Genomic DNA, 20,355 nt, shown 5'->3' with positions numbered 1-20,355 from the left:
TGGGCATTAACCCATCATGGATCAATCCCACAAAGACTACCTTTAAAGGAGTCATACCGAGCATAGAGGCCCGCTGTACGGGCTCAATCACACTAGAGGTGGTCTTTGGATCTCCAGACAACTTCCGAAGCGAGGAGTTAATCTTCGACATAGTCCCCTTTCGCAGTGGCTATCACGCACTGCTCGGACGGACCGCATTTGCCCGATTTAACGCAGTGCCACACTATGCTTATCTCAAGCTCAAAATGCCCAATCCACGTGGCGTCATGACAGTAAATGGAAATATGGAACGCTCCCTCCATACAGAAGAGCACACATCTGCCTTAGCAGCAGAAATACAGAGCAGCCTTCTCAACCAGGGCCTTTATTCGGCTGCCGAGCCCACGGACACCGTCAAGAGGGTCCAAACTACCCTGCAGTAGGACTGCTCGGCTCGTCAGGAGCTCGACTAGCAATTCGTCCTCCATCTCAGTCCTGATCAAGTAGTGGCATTCGTGTCGCGCGTACATAACTACACACTCAAAATTCCATGGGCATTGATGGAGGCATAGCTAGCCTGTGATCCAAAGTACGGTTCAACCGACAGCGGATACACACATATTGTCACTTTAATTCATTAACTTTTCAGATTTCAATCCCGCAGGCCACATCGGATGGCCTGATCATCGGTACTCTTGAAGGACAAACACACCAAGGCAACAAGAAGCATTGACGTACTAGGGAATCTTTAGGTGGTTTCTTTAACGATCCCTTTACCTGATTTTCAGGACCCACACGCAGCTCTCCCTTGGTTAAGGCATAGTAACCAGCCTCCTACTTATTGCATTACTTGTATAAAAGCGCTTTAATGCACCAATGAAATTATAGTAAGAACAGTTTGCGGCTCAAATTTTCTGGCCCTAGCTTATCACTTGTTCTTCTTTTTCTTCCTTTTTTGTCTTTTCTTTTCTGGTAAACCCTATCAGGTAGCACATGTACACTTTGGTACATTTGATGTTTGCTAGGGGCTTCATAGCACCCCACACTACAACAACAAAAGTCCAAACACTTTCTATAAGTATAGTTCGGCACCCCTAATTTAGCATTATATGCATTGGCTCTGAATCATGTCTTTGGTCAATAGATGGGTTGTCCGGCTCCTGTGCTTGCTACCTTACGTTTCCCTATATCGGCTAAGGTAGTAAAGAGAGAACTACTGCGATTGTGCCTTGGCTTATCCAAAGGAGCACCTCGGTAGAGAAAGCCGAAAATTGACTGTCATGATGCGGCGAGAGCCGGTCAGCTGTTCGGAGGTTGCAAATCTTTGGAGATTTCTTCTGTGTTACGCGAAGGATTGGTACTTCCCGATTAGACGCTTATAGCACTCTAATTCGGATACTAGGGGTTGTGCCCATGTTTTTATTGTCGAACTCCTATGGCTAAGTGAGGGCGTTAAAGCCGCATAGTCTGGTTGCCTGGTTCGTTGCACTAAACAACTCTTTCAAGGACCATATAATTGGATCAAGATTGTTTAGATACCATCCCGAACACCCCCGTACTACCTACATGGGGACAGAAGACGATGACTGGCCAACCCTCAGATTTCATACAACACGGCCGCACAGGAGGTAAAATCTAAAAACATAACAAGCATTATATTACAAACCCACTTTGTTTATTCATACAAGGTAGAAGGAACTTGAATACATTCATTCAAATATCGTGTCTTTCGCACACTGATATGCAACAATGGGGACCCCTCCAAGACATCGCCAAAGTATCGCTCGGGTGTGCGGTGCTCTTTGCCCTCAGGCGGCCCCTCGGTCGCCAACTTGACGGCATCCATCTTTGCCCACCAGACCTTGACATAGGAGAAGGCCAGACGCACGCCTTCAATGCATACGGACCACTTGATGACGTCCAGCCGAGGACAAGCATTCACGAGCCTCTTCACGAGGCCGAAGTAACTGCTGGGTATATCTTCGGCTGGCCACAGCCGGATTATTAAATCCTTCATGGCCAGTTCGGCCACCCTTTGTAGTTCGGCTGGCTATTTTAGCTGATCACTAAAGGGCACTGGATGTTCTGGCACAAGATATTGCGACCAAAACAACTTCTCCATGGAGCTCCCTTCTTTGGCTCGGAAGAACTCCGCGGCGTCGGTCACACTGCATGGCAGATCAACAAAAGCCCCTAGAGAACTCCAAATCCGGGTAAGTAATTAAAAGATAGTTCCTCTTCACATTCTTGCTTTGCATATTTAATGCCTTACCCGCCAAGATCTTCCTGGCCTCCTGGATCTCCTGGAGGGTGCCCCGGGCTTCACTCCGGGCCGTCTCCACACTCTTACAAGCCTTGGCAAGTTCGACCTCTTGAGCCGACGCATTGTGCTCCAAGGTCTCGCACTTCCTCACCACGTCCTGGAGCTCCTGTTGGACTTCGTTGACCCGGGCCTTGAGCTTCTTATGGGTGGCATGCTCCTTGACAGCCTTCCCCTCGGCTTTGACCAGGGCTTTTCTCAGGGCCTCGACCTCAGTCGTCGCTTCTTTACATATCATGACACTTCGGTCAATGGATATCATTTTACCTTTTTCGAATGCATAACGGGTTATCACATACCTTGTTTTTCTTGGAGCTACCTCCTCACCTGGCCGAGCTCCTCCTCGGCCTGCTCTAGTCTCCTCTTCAGTTCGGAGACCTCGGCAGTATGTGAGGTCGCGGCCAACAGCGACGCCTGCATATTCATTTTAGACAATTTAGTTAGTTTCCTGCAATAAAGGATTGATCCTCTGCCCGGCTTTGCTTTCCGAACACCGGACAGTGTCTCACGGGCTACTGTCTATATTGGGGTTTTCTCTTTTTGCCTCGCTTACCTCAAAACCTGTCAGCAGGCTGCTGCAGGCTTCGGTTAGTCCGCTCTTGGCGAACTGAACCCTTTCAATTACTGTGCCCATAGGAACACGGTGCTCATCCACAATGGAAGCGCCTCGTAGCGCTTCCAGCAGATTATCCGGTGCCCCTGGTTGGATGGGGGTCACCGGCGGCATAGGCATACCCCTTCTTTCGAAGGAGGTTACGTGCCGGATTCTAGAGCCGTGTCGGTCTTCGGAATCGAGTCCAGCTGTGGGCCGAACTGAATACGGCCCTCCTCACCACCAGTCTCCATGGGGATCGACTCCCCCTGGTGTACGGCGATGGAGGCATCGCCTTCTAGCGCCTCTTGAGCCTCTCCCCGGCCTGGGAAAGTCCTTCCAGACGGCACCTCCGCATCGTCCTTGGCCTTGGGGGAGTGAGCGGCCGGCGGCGACTTGCTGGCCATCGCCTTTGAATCCAACGAACCTCATAACGAGGATCGCTGGGGGCGGTCATGGGCCGGACTATGGGGGATGAATTCTACCCTCTCACTGGGCTTCGGTGTGGGGAGGATTTGTCCCTTGGCTAGAAGGCGGTGGGCGATTTCCTTCGCCAGGTACCCGGCCGCCCGAAGCTCGGCAATGTCCTACTCCTTGACGGAGGAGGCCATCCACTTGCCTTGACCTCCAGATCCGGACATGGGTGAGTACTTGCTAAAGTGAGAAAAAGATGAGAACTTGGGCTCTGGAGCTCAAGAGTGGAAGGGCAGAGGAAGAGAGAAGGCATGGGAGAAGAAAGGGGATTCTTATATCCTTATAAGGGCAGTGAATATTGAACGCGTCCCCACTCGCCTTAGAATTCGCCTACTCCCAAGGGATGTGTAAATGGCACGGTTGGGTTACCCACGCCAATATTGATGAGAATCTTGCAATAAGGGGACACGATCTCTGCTTCGACAAGATGTGCCAATGGCAACCGCGTCTCGAAACATGGAGCGGCAGACGAAAAATGGTTCAAAATTATGGCCGGGCAGACGTAATGTCATGTTGTAAAAAGTTGTCAGCAGATTGGACTCGTGGATTATTATATTCTCTTTGCGGTTGTGTGGTGTGTGTGTGTGTGTGTGTTACAGGTCCGGACACGATCAATACGTCTGAAGACTATCTTGGAGTTCGGAAGGAGGAACCTGCCTTGCAATGCCGAAGATGGATCTACACGCCGGATACCTTGTCATTGAAGCCAGGTTCAGTGGTTACTGAGGGAGTCCTGGACTAAGGGGTCCTCGGGCGTCCGGCCTGTTAGACATGGGCCGGACTGATGGGCTGTGAAGAACACGAAGACCAAAGACTGCCCCGTGTCCGGATGGGACTCTCCTTGGCGTGGAGGGCAAGCTTGGCGACCAAACATGTAGATTCCTTTCTTTGTAACCGACCTTGTGTAACCCTAGATCCTCCCGGTGTCTATATAAACCGGAGGACTTAGTCCGGAGGGGAGATATTCATTACCATAGCCATACAAGCTCGGCCTCTAGGGTTTAGCCATTACGATCTCGTGGTAGATCAAATCTTGTAACACTCATATTCATCAATATCAATCAAGCAGGACGTAGGGTATTACCTCCATAGAGAGGGTCCGAACCTGGGTAAACATCGTGTCCCCTGTCTCCTGTTACCATCAACCTTAGTCGCACAATTCGGGACCCCCTACCCAAGATCCGCCGGTTTGACTCCGACAGTGACCTCCGTCCTGCCGTCCTGCTGGTCTTGGTCTTGTTGCACTAATATGGAAACCTTTTTATCATGCCTCGGGACTCCTTGCCTACGCCTTCTTCCTTAGCACCAAAGAAGAAACTGGCACCCTGCACCCACTGGCGCCCGCCTAGACTTGGTCTTCATGGCTCACGTCACGCGGACCTCGCGAGGTGCCCCTTGCATAGATATCTCTACTCCAAAGGTGCCAGCCTAGCAAGGCCGCCCCTGGGGAGGTCTTGGTGTCGTTCGCCTCACGAGGCTTGGCCCCTCACGAGGGTCTTGTGTGGTTGCTGATGTAGAAGGGCCATACCAGGCCGTTGGTGGAGCCACGCCCTGGGCCGCAGGCAGGCAAGTCTGGGTACCCCCATTCCCAGAACGCCGATAGTAGCCCTCGAGCCCAAGGTGCGCTCGGACTTGGCTTCGAGGCGAAGCCAAAGGACAAGTGCGAAGCGCCGCGGGCCCCAACCACATTCGAGCTCGATTGACGCATGGCGATTGATAGGTCGTGGGCGTCTCCGCTTCCCCATGCTGCCTCAGCAACTGCCTGACTTGATGAGACCCTGCTGCATGCAGAAGAAAATCATCATTACCTTAGATTGTGGAGGCCGGCGGTTGGCCTCCTGATACGTCTCCAGCGTATCTATAATTTTTTATTGTTCCATGCTATTATATTATCTATTTTGGATGTTTAATGGGCTTTAATATACCTTTTTTATATTATTTTTGGGACTAACCTACTAACCAAAGGCCCAGTGCAAATTGTTGTTTTTTTTGCCTATTTCAGTGTTTCGCGGAAAAGGAATATCTAACGGAATCCAAACGGCATGAAACCTTCGGGAGAGTTATTTTTGGAACAAACGTGATCCATGGGACTTGGAGTGGACGTCAAGAAAGAAGCAAGGAGGCCACGAGGCAGGAGGGCGCGCCCCAGGGGGGGTGAGTGCACCCCACACCCTCGTGGGCCCCTCGCAGCTCCACTGACCTACTTCTTCCTCCTATATATATCCATATACCCTGAAAACATCCAGGACCACCACAAAACCCTATTTCCACCACCGCAACCTTCTGTACCCATGAGATCCCATCTTGGGGCCTTTTCCGGCGCTCCGCCGGAGGGGGAATCGATCACGGAGGGCTTCTACATCAACACCATAGCCTCTCCGATGATGTGTGAGTAGTTTACCACAGACCTTCGTGTCCATAATTATTAGCTAGATGGCTTCTTCTCTCTCTTTGGATATCAATACAAAGTTCTCCTTGATTCTCTTGGAGATCTATTCGATGTAATACTTTTTGTAGTGTGTTTGTCAAGATCTGATGAATTGTGGGTTTATGATCAAGATTATCTATGAACAATATTTCATTCTTCTCTGAATTCTTTTATGCATGATTTAATATCTTTGCAGGTCTCTTCGAATTATCAGTTTTGTTTGGCCTACTAGATTGATCTTTCTTGCAATGGGAGAAGTGCTTAGCTTTGGGTTCAATCTTGCGGTGTCCTTTCCTAGTGACAGCAGGGGCAGCAAGGCACATATTGTATTGTTGCCATCGAGGATAAAAAGATGGGGTTTATATCATATTGCTTGAGTTTATCCCTCTACGTCATGTCATCTTGCCTAATGTGTTACTCTATTCTTATGAACTTAATACTCTAGATGCATGGTGGAAAGCGGTCGATGTGTGGAGTAATAGTAGTAGATGCAGAAACGTTTTGGTCTTCTTGTCGCGGACATGATGCCTATATACATGATCATGCCTATATATTATCATAATTATTCACTTTTCTATCAATTGATTGATAGTAATTTGTTCACCCACCGTAGAATTGGCTATCTTGAGAGAAGCCACTAGTGAAACATATGGCCCCTGGGTCTATTGTCCATTATTAATCTCCCGTCAACTAGCCATATCTATCGCCGTTTATTTCGCAGTCTTTACTTTCTAATCTATATCATAAAAATACCAAAAATATTTATCTTATTATCTCTATCAGATCTCACTTTCTTAAGTGTCTGTGAAGGGATTGACAACCCCTTTATCATGTTGGTTGTGAGATTCTTGTTTGTTTGTGCAGGTACGAGGGACTTGTGTGTAATCTCATACTGGATTGATACCTTGGTTCTCAAAAACTGATGGAAATACTTACGCTACTTTGCTGCATCACCCTTTCCTCTTCAAGGGAAAACCAACGCATGCTCAAGAGGTAGCACATCCCTCTGGCTATAAATGAGGAAAGGGGCGGAGCCCCCGTTGCTCATTTCTTCTTCCATCCCGCTTGCTTCCTCTTCTTCCTCTTTTCTTTGCCGTCCTGCAGCGACACCCATGGCGCCGATACGGAGGTTCTCCACCGCAGAGAAGGGGAAAACCCCCCGCGAAGAGCTTGAGCCACTCTGAGGGAGTCCTGGATTAGGGGGTATTTGGACAGATAGATTATATCCTTTGGCTGGACTGTTGGACTATGAAGATACAAGATTGAAGACTTCGTCCCGTGTCCGGATGGGACTCTCCTTGGCGTGGAAGGCAAGCTTGGCAATACGGATATGTAGATCTCCTTCCTTGTAACTGACTCTATGTAACCCTAGCCCCCTCCGGTGTCTATATAAACCGGAGGGTTTAGTCCGTAGGACAACATACAATCATACCATAGGCTAGCTTCTAGAGTTTAGCCTCTCCGATCTCGTGGTAGATCAACTCTTGTACTACTCATATTATCAAGAATAATCAAGCAGGACGTAGGGTTTTACCTCCATCAAGAGGGCCTGAACCTAGGTAAACATCACGTCCCCTGCCTCCTGTTACCATCCGCCTTAGACGCACAGTTCGGAACCCCCTACCCGAGATCCACCGGTTTTGACACCGACATTGGTGCTTTCATTGAGAGTTCCTCTACGTCATCATCGTTAGGCTTGATGGCCCCTTCGATCATCGATAGCAATGCAGTCCAGGGTGAGACTTTTCTCCCCGGACAGATCTTTGTATTCGGCGGCTTCGCACTGTGGGCCAACTCGCTTGGCCATCTAGAGCAGATCCGGAGTTACGCCCCTGGCCACCAGGTCAGGTTCAGAAGCTTAAACTACACGGCCGACATCCGCAGAGACTTGATCTTCGATGGATTTGAGCCCCTGCCGAGTGCGCCGCACGGTCACGATGAGCGTGATTTAGCTCTACCATCGGACAGTGTTCAGGAGACCGCACATGCAACCGCTCCGACCCTCAATTCGGAGCCAATTGCGCCATACATGGATGGGTGGATAGACCCCGCCACGGAGGCCGCACTCTCAGCGGCGATCGAGCCGAGTACCGACCTTATCCTTCACGAGAGCCGTGACGCCAAATTGCCGGATTCTTCCCCAGCCACGGACTCCGAACCGCCTGCGCCCGTGCCTATCGAATCCGACTGGGCGCCAGTCATGGAGTTCACCTCCGCGGATATCTTTCAGCACTCGCCCTTCGGCGACATACTGAACTCATTAAGGTCTCTCTCCTTGTTAGGAGAGTCCTGGCCGAACTATGTTCGGCAGGATTGGGATGCGGATGACGAAGAAATTCGCCGCCCACCCACCACCCACTTAGTAGCCACTTTCAAAAATTTGACCGACATTCTCGACTTCGACTCCGAAGACATCGATGGTATGGACGACGATGTGGGAGACGAAGAGGAACCACTGCCCACAGGGCACTGGACAACCAACTCATCATATGATATATACATGGTGGACACCCCCAAAGAAGGTAATGTCGACGAGACAGCGGAGGATGACCCCTCCAAGAAGCAACCCAAGCACCGACGTCAGTGGTGCCGCTCTAAGTCTCGCCAAAGGAAAAGCGGTGACACCGGCACAAGAGATAATAGAACTCCGGACAGTGCCGAAGACGACAACAATCCCCTCCAGCAAGATTTAGAGCAGGAGGATGGAGAAGCCAACCCTCCCGAGAAAGCGGCAGATGGAGAGGCGGAGGATGATAATTACATGCCTCCCTCCGAAGACGAGGCATGCCTCGACGATGACGAATTTGTCGTGCCTGAGGATCCCGTCGAGCAAGAGCGATTCAAGCGTCGGCTTATAGCCACGGCAAATAGCCTTAAGAAAAAGCAACAACAACTTCTAGCTGATCAAGATTTGCTAGCTGACAGATGGACTGAAGTCCTCGCGCCGAGGAATATGAACTCAAACGCCCCTCCAAGAGTTACCCAAAGTGTAGGTTGCTACCCCGACTGGAGGAGGAAGCATTAAAACCTACATCTCTAGCGTATCATGCGGATGATCGGCCACCTCGTGGCCACGACAGAGAGGCATTTCAGCCAAAAGCTCAGCCCGCACCCGACGCCACTCAAATAAAAATGTCAAGGCACGGGGAAACACGCTAGACCTATGAGACGTATTGGAGGACAAAGCAAAACACGCAAGATCGATCTACGGGTCACGAGGGCACGCCACTACACGGGACGATAACCATCATGCCGGATACAGTAAAAGTAAATCCGGCCGGGCCGAACACAGCGGACAAGACTCATTTCAGCTGCGTCGCGACATAGCCCAGTACAGAGGCGCCGCACACCCCCTATGCTTCACAGATGAAGTAATGGATCACCAAATCCCAGAGGGTTTCAAACCCGTAAATATAGAATCATACGACGGCACAACAGATCCCGCGGTATGGATCGAGGACATCCTCTTGCACATCCACATGGCCCGCGGTGACAATCTACATGCCATCAAATACCTCCCATTTCAACTCAAAGGACCAGCTCGGCATTGGCTCAACAGCCTGCCAGCAGAATCCATTGGCTGTTGGGAAGATCTGGAAGCCGCTTTCCTCGACAACTTCCAGGGCACTTATGTGCGACCACCAGATGCCGATGACTTGAGCCACATAATTCAGCAGCCAGAGGAATCGGCCAGGCAATTCTGGACATGGTTCCTGACAAAGAAAAATCAAATCATTGACTGTCCGAATGCAGAGGCCCTAGCAGCTTTTAAGCACAACATCCATGACGAGTGGCTCGCCCAGCACCTTGGCCAGGAAAAGCCGAAATCCATGGCAGCCCTCACGACACTCATGACCCGCTTTTGCACGGGAGAAGACAGCTGGCTGGCTCGCAACAATAACATATCGAAGAATTGCGGTACTTCAGATACCAAGGATAGCAATTGCAGGTCACGTCGCAACAAACATAAGCACTGCGTCAATAGCGACAATACCGAGGATACGGCAGTCAATGCCGGATTCAGGGGCTCTAAACCCGGTCAGCAGAAAAATCCATTTAAAAGAAGCACTCCGGGCCCGTCCAGTTTGGACCGTATACTCGATCGCTCATGCCAAATACATGGCACCCCCGACAAGCCAGCCAACCACACCAACAGGGAATGTTGGGTGTTCAAGCAGGCCGACAAGTTAAACGCCGAAAACAAAGATAGGGGGCTACATAGCGATGACGAGGAGGATCCCCAGCAGCCGAACACTGGAGGGTAGAAGAGGTTCCCCCCACAAGTGCGGACGGTGAACATGATATATGCAACCCACATCCCCAAGAGGGAGCGGAAGCGTGCGTTAAGGGATGTATATGCGTTGTAGCCAGTCGCCCCAAAGTTCAACCCATGGTCCTCCTGTCCGATCACCTTCGATCGCAGGGACCATCCCACTAGTATCCGTCATGGTGGATTCGCCGCACTGGTCCTAGACCCAATCATCGACGGATTTCACCTCACTCGAGTCCTTATGGACGGCGGCAGCAGCCTGAACCTGCTTTATCAGGACACAGTGCGCAAAATGGGTATAGACCCCTCAAGGATCAAACCCAAAAAACGACCTTCAAAGGCGTCATACTAGGTGTAGAGGCCCATTGCACAGGCTCGGTCACACTGGAAGTAGTCTTCGGATCCCCGGATAACTTTCGAAGCGAGGAGTTAATCTTCGATATAGTCCCGTTCCGCTGTGGCTATCAAGCACTGCTCGGGAGAACCGCATTTGCGAGATTCAACGCGGTACCGCACTATGCATATCTCAAGCTCAAGATGCCAGGACCTCGGGGGGGTCATCACAGTCAATGGAAACACAGAGCACTCTCTCCGCACGGAGGAGCACACTGCGGCCCTCGTAGCAGAAGCGCAAAGCAGCCTCTGAAGGCAAACCACCAGTTCGGCGATTAAAGACCCGGACACCTTCAAGCGCGCCCGGAGTAATCGGCAACAAGACCGCCTGGCACGTTCCGAGCTTGCATAGCAATGCGACCCCCACCCCAGTCCCAGCCAAACGGCGAAATCCGTGCCACACGTACATAGTTACACATTGAAAATACCATGGGCACAGGTGGGGAGGGGGGCACGACTACGGCACGCCCCAAGACGTGGCTCAACCGCACTAGGGGCTTCCCTCTTTGTTATTTTTCTCTCTTTCAGGACTTTAATCTCTGGAAACCCCGTCCGACAGTACGATTGCCGGACACACGATGCAACAACCAAGGAGGCAGAAAGCCACGTCGCACCATGGAACTCCCAGGTGGTCTCCGATAACGAGTGGAATACTTGCTTTTACCATTCCTCAGCTTGCCCTTGGAGGGGACATGTCAAATAGTCCTACTTTTTGCTTACCGCACTACTTGTATCATTCTGCTTGGACACACCTTTTTGAATAAACAATGCATATCACTAGACTATTACCGCATTCTCTATATATGTTCATTCATGACATTCAGCACCCGTACACTCTGGTACGGCCCATACGCCAGGGGCTTAAGTGTATCCCATAATACGGCGTGAGAAGTCCGAACACTTTCGACAGTGCGGCACCCCGAACTTATAGCATTATATGCATCAGCTCCGAATCATGTCTTGGCTCAATAGTTGGGTTTGCCTGGCTCCCATGTTTTGGTACCTTACGTTCCGCTATATCGGCTAAGGTAGCACTGGGAGAACTACTACGATTGTGCCCCGGATCATCTGGGCTAAGCACCTCAGTAGAGAAATCTAAAACTGACTGTCATGATAAGGCAAGAGCTGGTCGCTGTTCGAGAGGTCTCGAGTCCCTAAAGACTTATGCCGCTTAGAGCGAGGAGTCAGCTTTGTCCAGCTTAAGGCGTGTATAGCGCCCCAAATTCAGCCTTCCGAATACTAGGGGCTTCGCCAAAATTTCAAATTATAGACTTCTATGGCTAAGTGAGAGTGATAAAGCATTATAGTCTGATTGCCTTGTTCGTTGTGCTTAGCACGTCCCTTGAAGGACCCAACAATGGGAACAAGAGTGCTCAGATTTATCCCGAACACCCCAGCACTCGCGGCATGGGGGCAGAAGCCGACGATTGGCCATCTCTCAGATTTAACAAACAGCCGCACAGAAGGTAATATTTTAAATTCAAACAAGCGTTGCATAGCGCATATGAGCAAGTTTTCATAATACAGGATCACACGAGCAAGTTCATTCAAAAATTACATCCTTCGCACACTCGTCCACCACAAGACGGGAACCCTTCAGAACACCCTCATAATACATCTCAGGGTGGTGATGCTCATTGCCCTATGGCGGCCCCTCCTTCACCATCTTCTCGGCGTCCATCTTGGCCAAGTGCACCTTCGCACGGGCAAAGGCCCGGCGTGCGCCTTCGATGCAGACGGACCACTTTATGACCTCCAGCCGTGGGCAGGCATCCACAAGCCGCCTCACCCGACCGAAGTAGCCATTGGGAAGGGAGTCGCCAGGCCACATCCGGACTATAAGGCCCCTCATGGCCTGTTCGGCCGCCTTGTGCAGCTCGACCAGTTGCTTCAGCTGGTCACTCATAGGCATCGGATGTTCGGTCCCAGTATACTGAGACCAGAACAACTTCTCCATCGAGCTTCCCTCCTCGGCCTGGTAATATTTCGCGGCATCCGACACACTGCGGGGAAAATCTGCGAATGCTCCTAGAGAGCTTTGGACTCGGGTAAGTAACAAGTAATTTACTTTCACATGCTTGCTTTGCACATTGAATGCCTTACCCGCCGCTATCTTCCTCATCGCCTCAATTTCCTGGAGGGCCTTTTGGGCTTCAGCCTTGGCATGCTTTGTGCTCTCGAGGGCCATGACAAGATCGGACTCTCGCGTCTTCGAGTCAAGCTCCAAAGCCTCGTGCTTCTTCACGAGAGCCTGGAGCTCTTGCTGCACCTCGCCCACCCATGCCTCTTATTTCTCCCGCTCGGTGCGCTCCTTGGCCGCTTTGTTTTCGGCCTTGGATAGCGCTTGCTTCAGGGTCGCCACTTTGGTCGTGGCCCCTGGCACATCCATGATGATCCTATCATTTTGCAACTGCATCTTATATATATATATATGGACAAGGCATTACTTACCTTTTTACTCCTCGAGCTGCCTCTTGGCAAGGCCGAGCTCTTTCTCAGACCGCTCGAGGTTCTGCTTCAGTGCGGCGACCTCCGCAGTCAGTGCGGCAGAGGTCAGTAGTGAAGCCTGCATACGCATACAGACATACTTATATTAGACTCATGCAGATATTATTTGATCCTCTATTCGACTTTTCTTTGCGAACACCAAACAGAGCATCAGGGGCTACTGTCTATGCGGTAATATTTTTCCTATATTTTAAATACTTACCTCAAAGCCTGTTAGAAGGCTGGCACAGGCTTCAATCAGTCCTCTGTTGGCGGACTGAACCTTCTTGATCACCGCACTCATAACAGTGCGGTGCTCTTCATCGATGGAAGCACCGCGAAGCACTCCCAGCAGGTCGTCCGGTGCCTTTGGATGGACAGAGGTCACCGGCACGGACGGCTTGACCCTCTTGGAAGGGGACCGCCTGCCCGAGTCCGGAACCACTGGATGTTCCGGCATGGTGTTCGGCTGAGGGCCGAACTTGGAGCCCCTGGGAGCCTTGCTCCCTTTGCTCCTGGAGTCCTGAAGGTCGCCTTGAGGCGCCTCCGGGACTATCTCCCCACGGTTCGGTGCCACTTGAGACAAAACCTCGACATTGTCCGTAGGGCGAGGAGAGGAGGCGGACGGAAGTGGATCGCTATCCATATCCGATGAGTCCAAGGAACCGCCCGACGAGGATACGTCGATGCGGGCTTGGGGCGGACTGCATAGTCATATTCGACGTTAGGAGAAGCAGTGCAACAAGGGTATGCTATGAGTTACTCTGGTACCCGAATACTTATGACCTCGCCAGGGGCTTGGCACTGAGTAACCACTCGTCTTCGCCGTCGGTGGCGGTGGTGGAACAGTCCGAAAGGAGAGTCCTTCCCTTCTTGGACCCTTCGTCCTCCCCGGTTGGGGCGGCCTTCTTTTTCTTCTCTCCCCCGGCTGGAGTGGAGAGTCTTCATCTTCCTCCTCCTCGTTTTCACGGGAGGAGTGCGTCTTGGAGTTATCGGACGATGAGTCCGATACCACCTGGCACCGGGAACTCTTTCGGGTTCCCTTGGCCTTCTTCTTGGTCTTCTCCGGCACCTCATAAGGAGCCGGAGTCCGTATCTCCGTCAGGAGAGCATCCGCAGGGTCTTCGGGCAGAGGGGCCGGATAGTTAATCTGCTCCGATGCCTCCATCCAGTCCTGTCAAAGGCATGGGAGCTCAGACCCCGCACATGGTTAAGCTATGGGAAATAAATACCCTACCAGACGTATAGAATTTACCAGATTCGCAGGGCGCTTCGCGCTTAGCCCGCGGTCCTCGGTAAGAGAAGGAGGGACCTCAGCACCCTTGAACAACACCTTCCAGACATCCTTATGCGTCGTGTCGAAAAGCTCGCGTAGAGTCTGGTGCTGGGCCGGGTCGAAATCCCATAAGTTGAACGCCCGTTGTTGACACGGGAGGATCCGGCGGAAGAGCATGACCTGGACTATGTTGACAAGCTTAAGTTTCTTGCTTATCATGTTCCGGATACATTTCTGGAGTCTGTACAGCTCCACCAATGAACCCTGGGACAGGCCCTTCTCCTTCCAGGAAGTGAGCCGCGTGGGGATTCTGGATCGAAACTCGGGGGCCGCCACCCAGTTGGTGTCATGCGGCTCGGTGATATAGAACCACCCCGATTGCCACCCCTTTATGGTCTCCACAAAGGAGCCCTCGAGCCATGTAATGTTGGGCATTTTGCCCACCATGGCTCCGCTCCATTCCGCTTGTTGGCCGCCTACTACCTTCGGCTTGATATTGAAGGTCTTCAGCCATAGGCTGAAGTGGGTCCGGATGCGGAGAAAGGCCTCGCACATGACGATGAATGCCGAGATGTTGAGGATGAAATTCGGGGCTAGATCATGAAAGTCCAGCCCATAATAGAACATAAGGCTGCAGACGAATGGATGGAGGGGAAACCCCTGTCTACGGATGAAGTGGGGGAGGAAAACCACCCTTTCGTGAGGTTTCGGGGTAGGGACGATTTGCCCCGCGGCTGGCAGCCGGTGCGCGATATCCGTGGCTAAGTATCCAGCCCCGTGTAGTTTTTTGATATGTCCCTCCATGACGGAGGAGACCATCCACTTACCTCCCGCTCCGGACATGTTTGGAGAGAGTTGAGGAGAAGGATGTGGACTTGGGCGCTGGACCTCGAGTGCACGAGAATGGATGAGCAAGGAGGAAGAAGGCGTGGGTAGAAAAAGGTGAAACCTTATCCCTTTATAAGGGCGGACGAAACTATGCGCCCCCACCGGCCTGGTAAAACTCACTTATCCCCCAAGCACCGTAATTGATGGCGCGGTTGGGTTACCCATGTCCATAGTGATAGGAATCCCGTAATAAGGGGAAACGCTCTCTGCTTCGACAAGACATGCCAAGGAAACCGCCTCGCGAAACACGCTGAGGTAGGTTATGAAAAACAATTCGAATAAAGACCTGGCTGTGGTGTGAAGTCACGCTACGGGGTACGTCAGTAGATTAGATTTGTGGAAATATTATTCTCTCTACGGTGGTATGTGGAACTTGTTTTGCAGAGCCGGACACGATCCTCGTGTTCAAAATCTTCTATGAAGTATTCGGGGGAGGAACCCGCCTTGCAATGCCGAAGACAATCTGCGCGCCGTACTCATCGTCATTGAAGCATGGTTCATGGGCTACTGAGGGAGTCCTGGATTAGGGGGTATCCGGACAGCCAGATTATATCCTTTGTGTCGGCGTTCTGGGAATGGGGGTCCCCAGAATTGCCTGCCTGCGGCCTGCGGCGTGGCTCAAAGGGGGGCTCAGCGCGGCCCATCTTCACCAACACAAAACCAAGACCCTCGCGAGGGGCCAAGCCTCGCGGGACGGACGACGCGGAACTTCCTCAGGCACGGCCTCGTCAGGCTAGCTCACGAGGAGGCAGAGAGACCAAGGCGGGGTACCTCACGAGGTGCCCGTGACGCAAGCCATGACGACCAAGGGCGCCAGGCGGGTGCCACCCCGCGCGGTGTCCTCCTTTCCTCTTTGGTGCAAAGGGGGCAAGCACAGCCGTGGAGTACCGAGGCATCAGGCAAAGGTTGCCATTTCGGTGCAATGAGACCAAGACCATGAGGACTACAAGGTGGAGGTCATCGTGGAGCCCAAGACGGCATCATCACCAGAGCTTTGTGCAGGCGAAGACTACTTTTGTCAGGGTAGCTGGTACTAGCTGTCCCCTTTCAAATTAGCCTGCCATTGTTGGCTCCCTTCCCGCTCGATATTTGGGAAGAGGACCAGGGCCTCTATAAATAGGATCAGCCACCCGCAAGAGGGGGCAGCTGAGTGGGAGGAGGCCCTTTAGAGAGGGGTTTTCGATCAGAGAAAGAGAGAGAGAAAGGTGACTGAACTCCTCCCAGCAGTTCATCGCCCCAGCCAAGAACAGACCCTCGCGAGGCTGTTCTTCCTTGTATTGTTCATCATCATCAGCCCAAGAGGCAATCCACCACACCACACACTGGAGTAGGGTATTACACCACAACGGTGGCCCGAACCAGTATAAACCCTATGTCTCTTGTGTTGTTTTTTCCATAGTTTAGATCTTAGCGAGGCGGAGGGGTGCAGGTAGGTAGGGGGCGAAATCTCCGCGCGCACCCCAGTGTTTGAACCTCAAGGGTCTGCCGGAACCCAAAATCCGACATTTGGCGCGCCAGGTAGGGGTGCGCCGGGATTCGTCTTCCACCACCCCGTTCTCCTCCGACCATCACGCCCATGTCTGACGCTCGTTGGGCCCGCGCCGAGCACCGGGCCGCACTCGCTTCTCGTGTCGCTCAGACGGCCCCTGTCGGCGGGCTTCCTCGTCGTTCCCCGTCACCTGCCATCAACGCCGCCACCGGCCCGGCGGGGGACGAGCAGCAAGCATCGTCCCAGCATCCGTCCGTGCGGCAAGACGGCCGCACCGCAACTCCCTTGCTCACCCCAGCTGGTTCTTCGTCCCGCGCACTCCGCGCGCCCATGGAGGCTCGGGCTGCACTCATCGCGGCAAACAAGCTCCTGCGCTACCGTCCTGTCAACGACGTCTACGAAGAATGGCTCGACTGCGTCGCCGAGCTCGTCCGCGCCGCAGGGGGCTCTCCTACGCCGTCCGTTCCGCTGCACCGCACCCTGCCCCGCGTGGGCGATGAAGCTCCGGCGGCGCCCCAGCCGCCTCCTCCTCAGGAAGGTGCCATGGCTCCAAGGCGCGTGGCCCTTGGGCAGAACCCGCTCCGTCAGGTGCCAGCGCGGCAAGAGTAGAGCTGTCAAGAAGTCCCTCGCCCGCAAGAAGCTGTCCGGGCGCTCCCTGCTCCAGCACGTCGCGACCATGCTCCTGCTCCCGCGCGTCAAGACCCCGCGCTGCTCCCAGCCACAGCACGTGGGGACATGCAAGACCAAGATCCCCGTCACCCAAGGCCTCCCGTGGCCACAGCCGGCTGCCGCGCCTTCACCACTGAGCTACGCAGCGTCGCATGGCCCGACAAGTTCAAGCCAGACTTGCCTCCTCGCTACGACGGCATGGCTGACCCTGCAGAGTTCCTCCAGCTCTACGAGCTGGGCATCGAAGCTGCCAACGGAGACGAGAAGGTCATGGCGAACTGGTTCCCCATGGCGCTCAAGAACGGGGCCCGCACCTGGCTCCTGAACCTGGCTCCAGGCACAATCTCCTCCTGGGACGACATGCGCACCCGCTTCATCGCCAACTTCCAAGGCACTCACGACCGGCCACCCGTCGTGAGCGACATGCGCCGCATCAAGCAATAGCCCGGGGAGACCCTGCAGAAGTACATCCAGCACTTCAACAATGCACGCCTCAAGATTCCCAAGGTGACTGAGGAGGCCATCATCTCGGCCTTCTCCGACGGCGTGCGCGACGTTAAGATGAAGGAGGAGCTGGCGATGCATGAAGACCTGTGCACTTCCTTGGAGCTGTTCAACCTGGCAACCAAGTGCGCCAGGGCCGAGGAAGGGCGTCTCTCCCTCCTCGAGCTGCCTACCGCAGACCCAGAAGAGAAGAAGCCCAAGGCCAAGGATGTGAAGCGCAAGGGGGCTGCCGTGCTCGCGACAGAACCAGACACCAAGCGGGGCAGAGATCACCCCGAACCTTCCAAGGGCAGCCGGTACTGTGTGTACCACGACCTCCACACCCACAACACCAACGAATGTCAAGAGCTTCGAGCCATGCGAGAAGGAAGGATCGGCCGTCGCCCTGACCATGGTGACCGGGGCTACGGTCGAGGAGGAGGAAGGAACGCAGGACGCTGGGAAGACCGTGGCCCGCGCCAAGGGTGGCGCGATCAACCTCGCGAGGATCGCTGGCAAGACCCGCCTCGCGAGGGAGGTTGGAGGGATCAGCCTCGCGAGGATCGCCCGCAATGCAACGCAGGCCTCCCACCGCTGCCGCCGCAGCCAAGGAGAAACGAGGACCGCCACCAGGACGAGGGGGCTGGGGGCTTCCAGGAGCCGCGCGCGATCGCCTGCATCCTGGGCGGGGCACAAGCCCCAGCCTCTCAGCGCATCTTCAAGCAGTTCGCCCGCGAAGTGAACGCAGTCCTCCCCAGGCTCGAAGCCACGCGCCCTCTCAGGTGGTCGCCGTGCGCCATCACGTTCAGCTCAGCAGATCAGCTCAAGTGTGCGGCTACAGCCGGAGTCCTCCAGATGCTTTGTTCCCCAATCGTCAGCAACATGGTGGTCACCAAGACCCTCATCGATGGCGGGGCAGGGCTCAACGTCTTGTCAGTGGAAACATTCAACAACCTCGAAGTTCCCTACAGCCAGCTTCAGCCAACCAAGCCTTTCTCCGGTATCACCGACGGCTCCACGGTCCCGATTGGGCAGGTCCGACTCCCTGTCACCTTCGAGGCACGCGACAACTACCGCACCGAGCTCATCGACTTCGATGTCGCTCACATTCGCCTGCCGTACAACGCCATCCTTGGGTACCCAGCGCTGGCCAAGTTCATGGCCGTAACTCACCACGGCTACAACGTCCTCAAGATGCCAGGAAGCGGCGGAGTCATCACGGTGCCCTGTGAAGAGAAGGACGTGGTGTGTTCCCTGGAATGAGCCTTTCAGGCCGCGTCACTGGAAGACCCGGATTGCGGAAGCAGAAGACCTCCCGAGACCGCCCCTAAGAAGAAGAAGACATCGTCCGGCCCGACCACTCAGGAGGCAGGCCCCTCTGGGCCCGTGCCTGCCCAGGGGGAACCTCCTTCCATCGCATAGGAAAGCGCGCCCAGCGCCCTCCTCAGGCAGGGCTCGGGGGCTCTCCCCTGGAGAGGGCCACCGACCTAGCTAGGGTCACGAGGGAGGCGCTTGGGCACCACATGGAGGCGTGTTTCGAAGCATGTTTCCCTCAAAAAGGAGCAAGGCAAGGAGATCCAGACCCTCAGGAGTTCGTCAGCGAGGCCATTCGGGAGCTACAGGAGTCAAGAGTCATGAAAGGCGGCCGCCGCCTACCAGCAGTGGCTCCCCATCCAGGCGAGGATGGTGGGCTGTGCGTCTGCATCGACATACCAGGGCTCAACCGAGTCGCATCTCTGGAGCACCTCTGGCCCTCGCGAGTGGGGCGCTGTGGGGGCCCACCCCACAGCTATGTTCGCATGCCTTACGGCTTGCCGAACGCGGCTGACACGTACCAGCGCCTCATGAGGGGCATCATGGAGGCACGAGAGGCCAGGCGTTCTGCAGCCCTGGCAGGGATGGAGATGGCCCGCGAGGAGCTGCCAGCGCCTCCGGAGCCTCCCGAGGCCCCTGGGCCTGAGGGCTCGTAAGGATCGGCTCCCGCAGCTCACTGAGCCTGCTACACCAATGCTCCTTCATCCTCAACATCATCAGGTGACATGTTTCGAGTTTCATTTCCAGCTGGGAGCGCCCCCCAGGGCTGCATTATTCCCGGGCCGCATGGGTTCGTCCCTGCGGCATGTATCCCTTTTTTATTTTATGTTGTTAGCTTACCTTGTTGGGGGCGCCCCTCGGGCTGCATGACCCCCCAAGTCGCTCGGGCCTGACCTAGTGATGTCCGCCTTCCCAGCATCTATTTGAACGAATCCACTCCTTCGCGGCTAATGTGTTTTACCTAGTTGCCTGCTCAGCTGACGCCAACTAACGGAGCTGCTCCCAAACGGCACGACGCTTGCGCATGGGTCCGTCCCTGCAACACTGACAAACCTGGATGGCTGAGCTCTGGCCGCGGCAGCCCCGCATAGCGTCACCTCGTCAAGCCTTCAGTGCCTGACTACCCCTCTGAAGCAACCAATGGTTGACTGTCAATTGTCATGGAAACCCCTTGTTTTTTCTATGATGGACCTGCAGGACCTCCTGAAGGAGCTGCGTCATGCGAGGCCCTTGCGGTGTCTCCTTCGCTCTCGTCTACGCGAACCGCTTGCACATTAAAGGGGGGGGGTGCCT

Source organism: Triticum aestivum, chromosome 2A, assembly GCF_018294505.1.
Source record: "Triticum aestivum cultivar Chinese Spring chromosome 2A, IWGSC CS RefSeq v2.1, whole genome shotgun sequence".
Lineage (NCBI taxonomy): Eukaryota > Viridiplantae > Streptophyta > Magnoliopsida > Poales > Poaceae > Triticum > Triticum aestivum.
Note: the sequence above shows the minus strand (reverse complement) of the source record.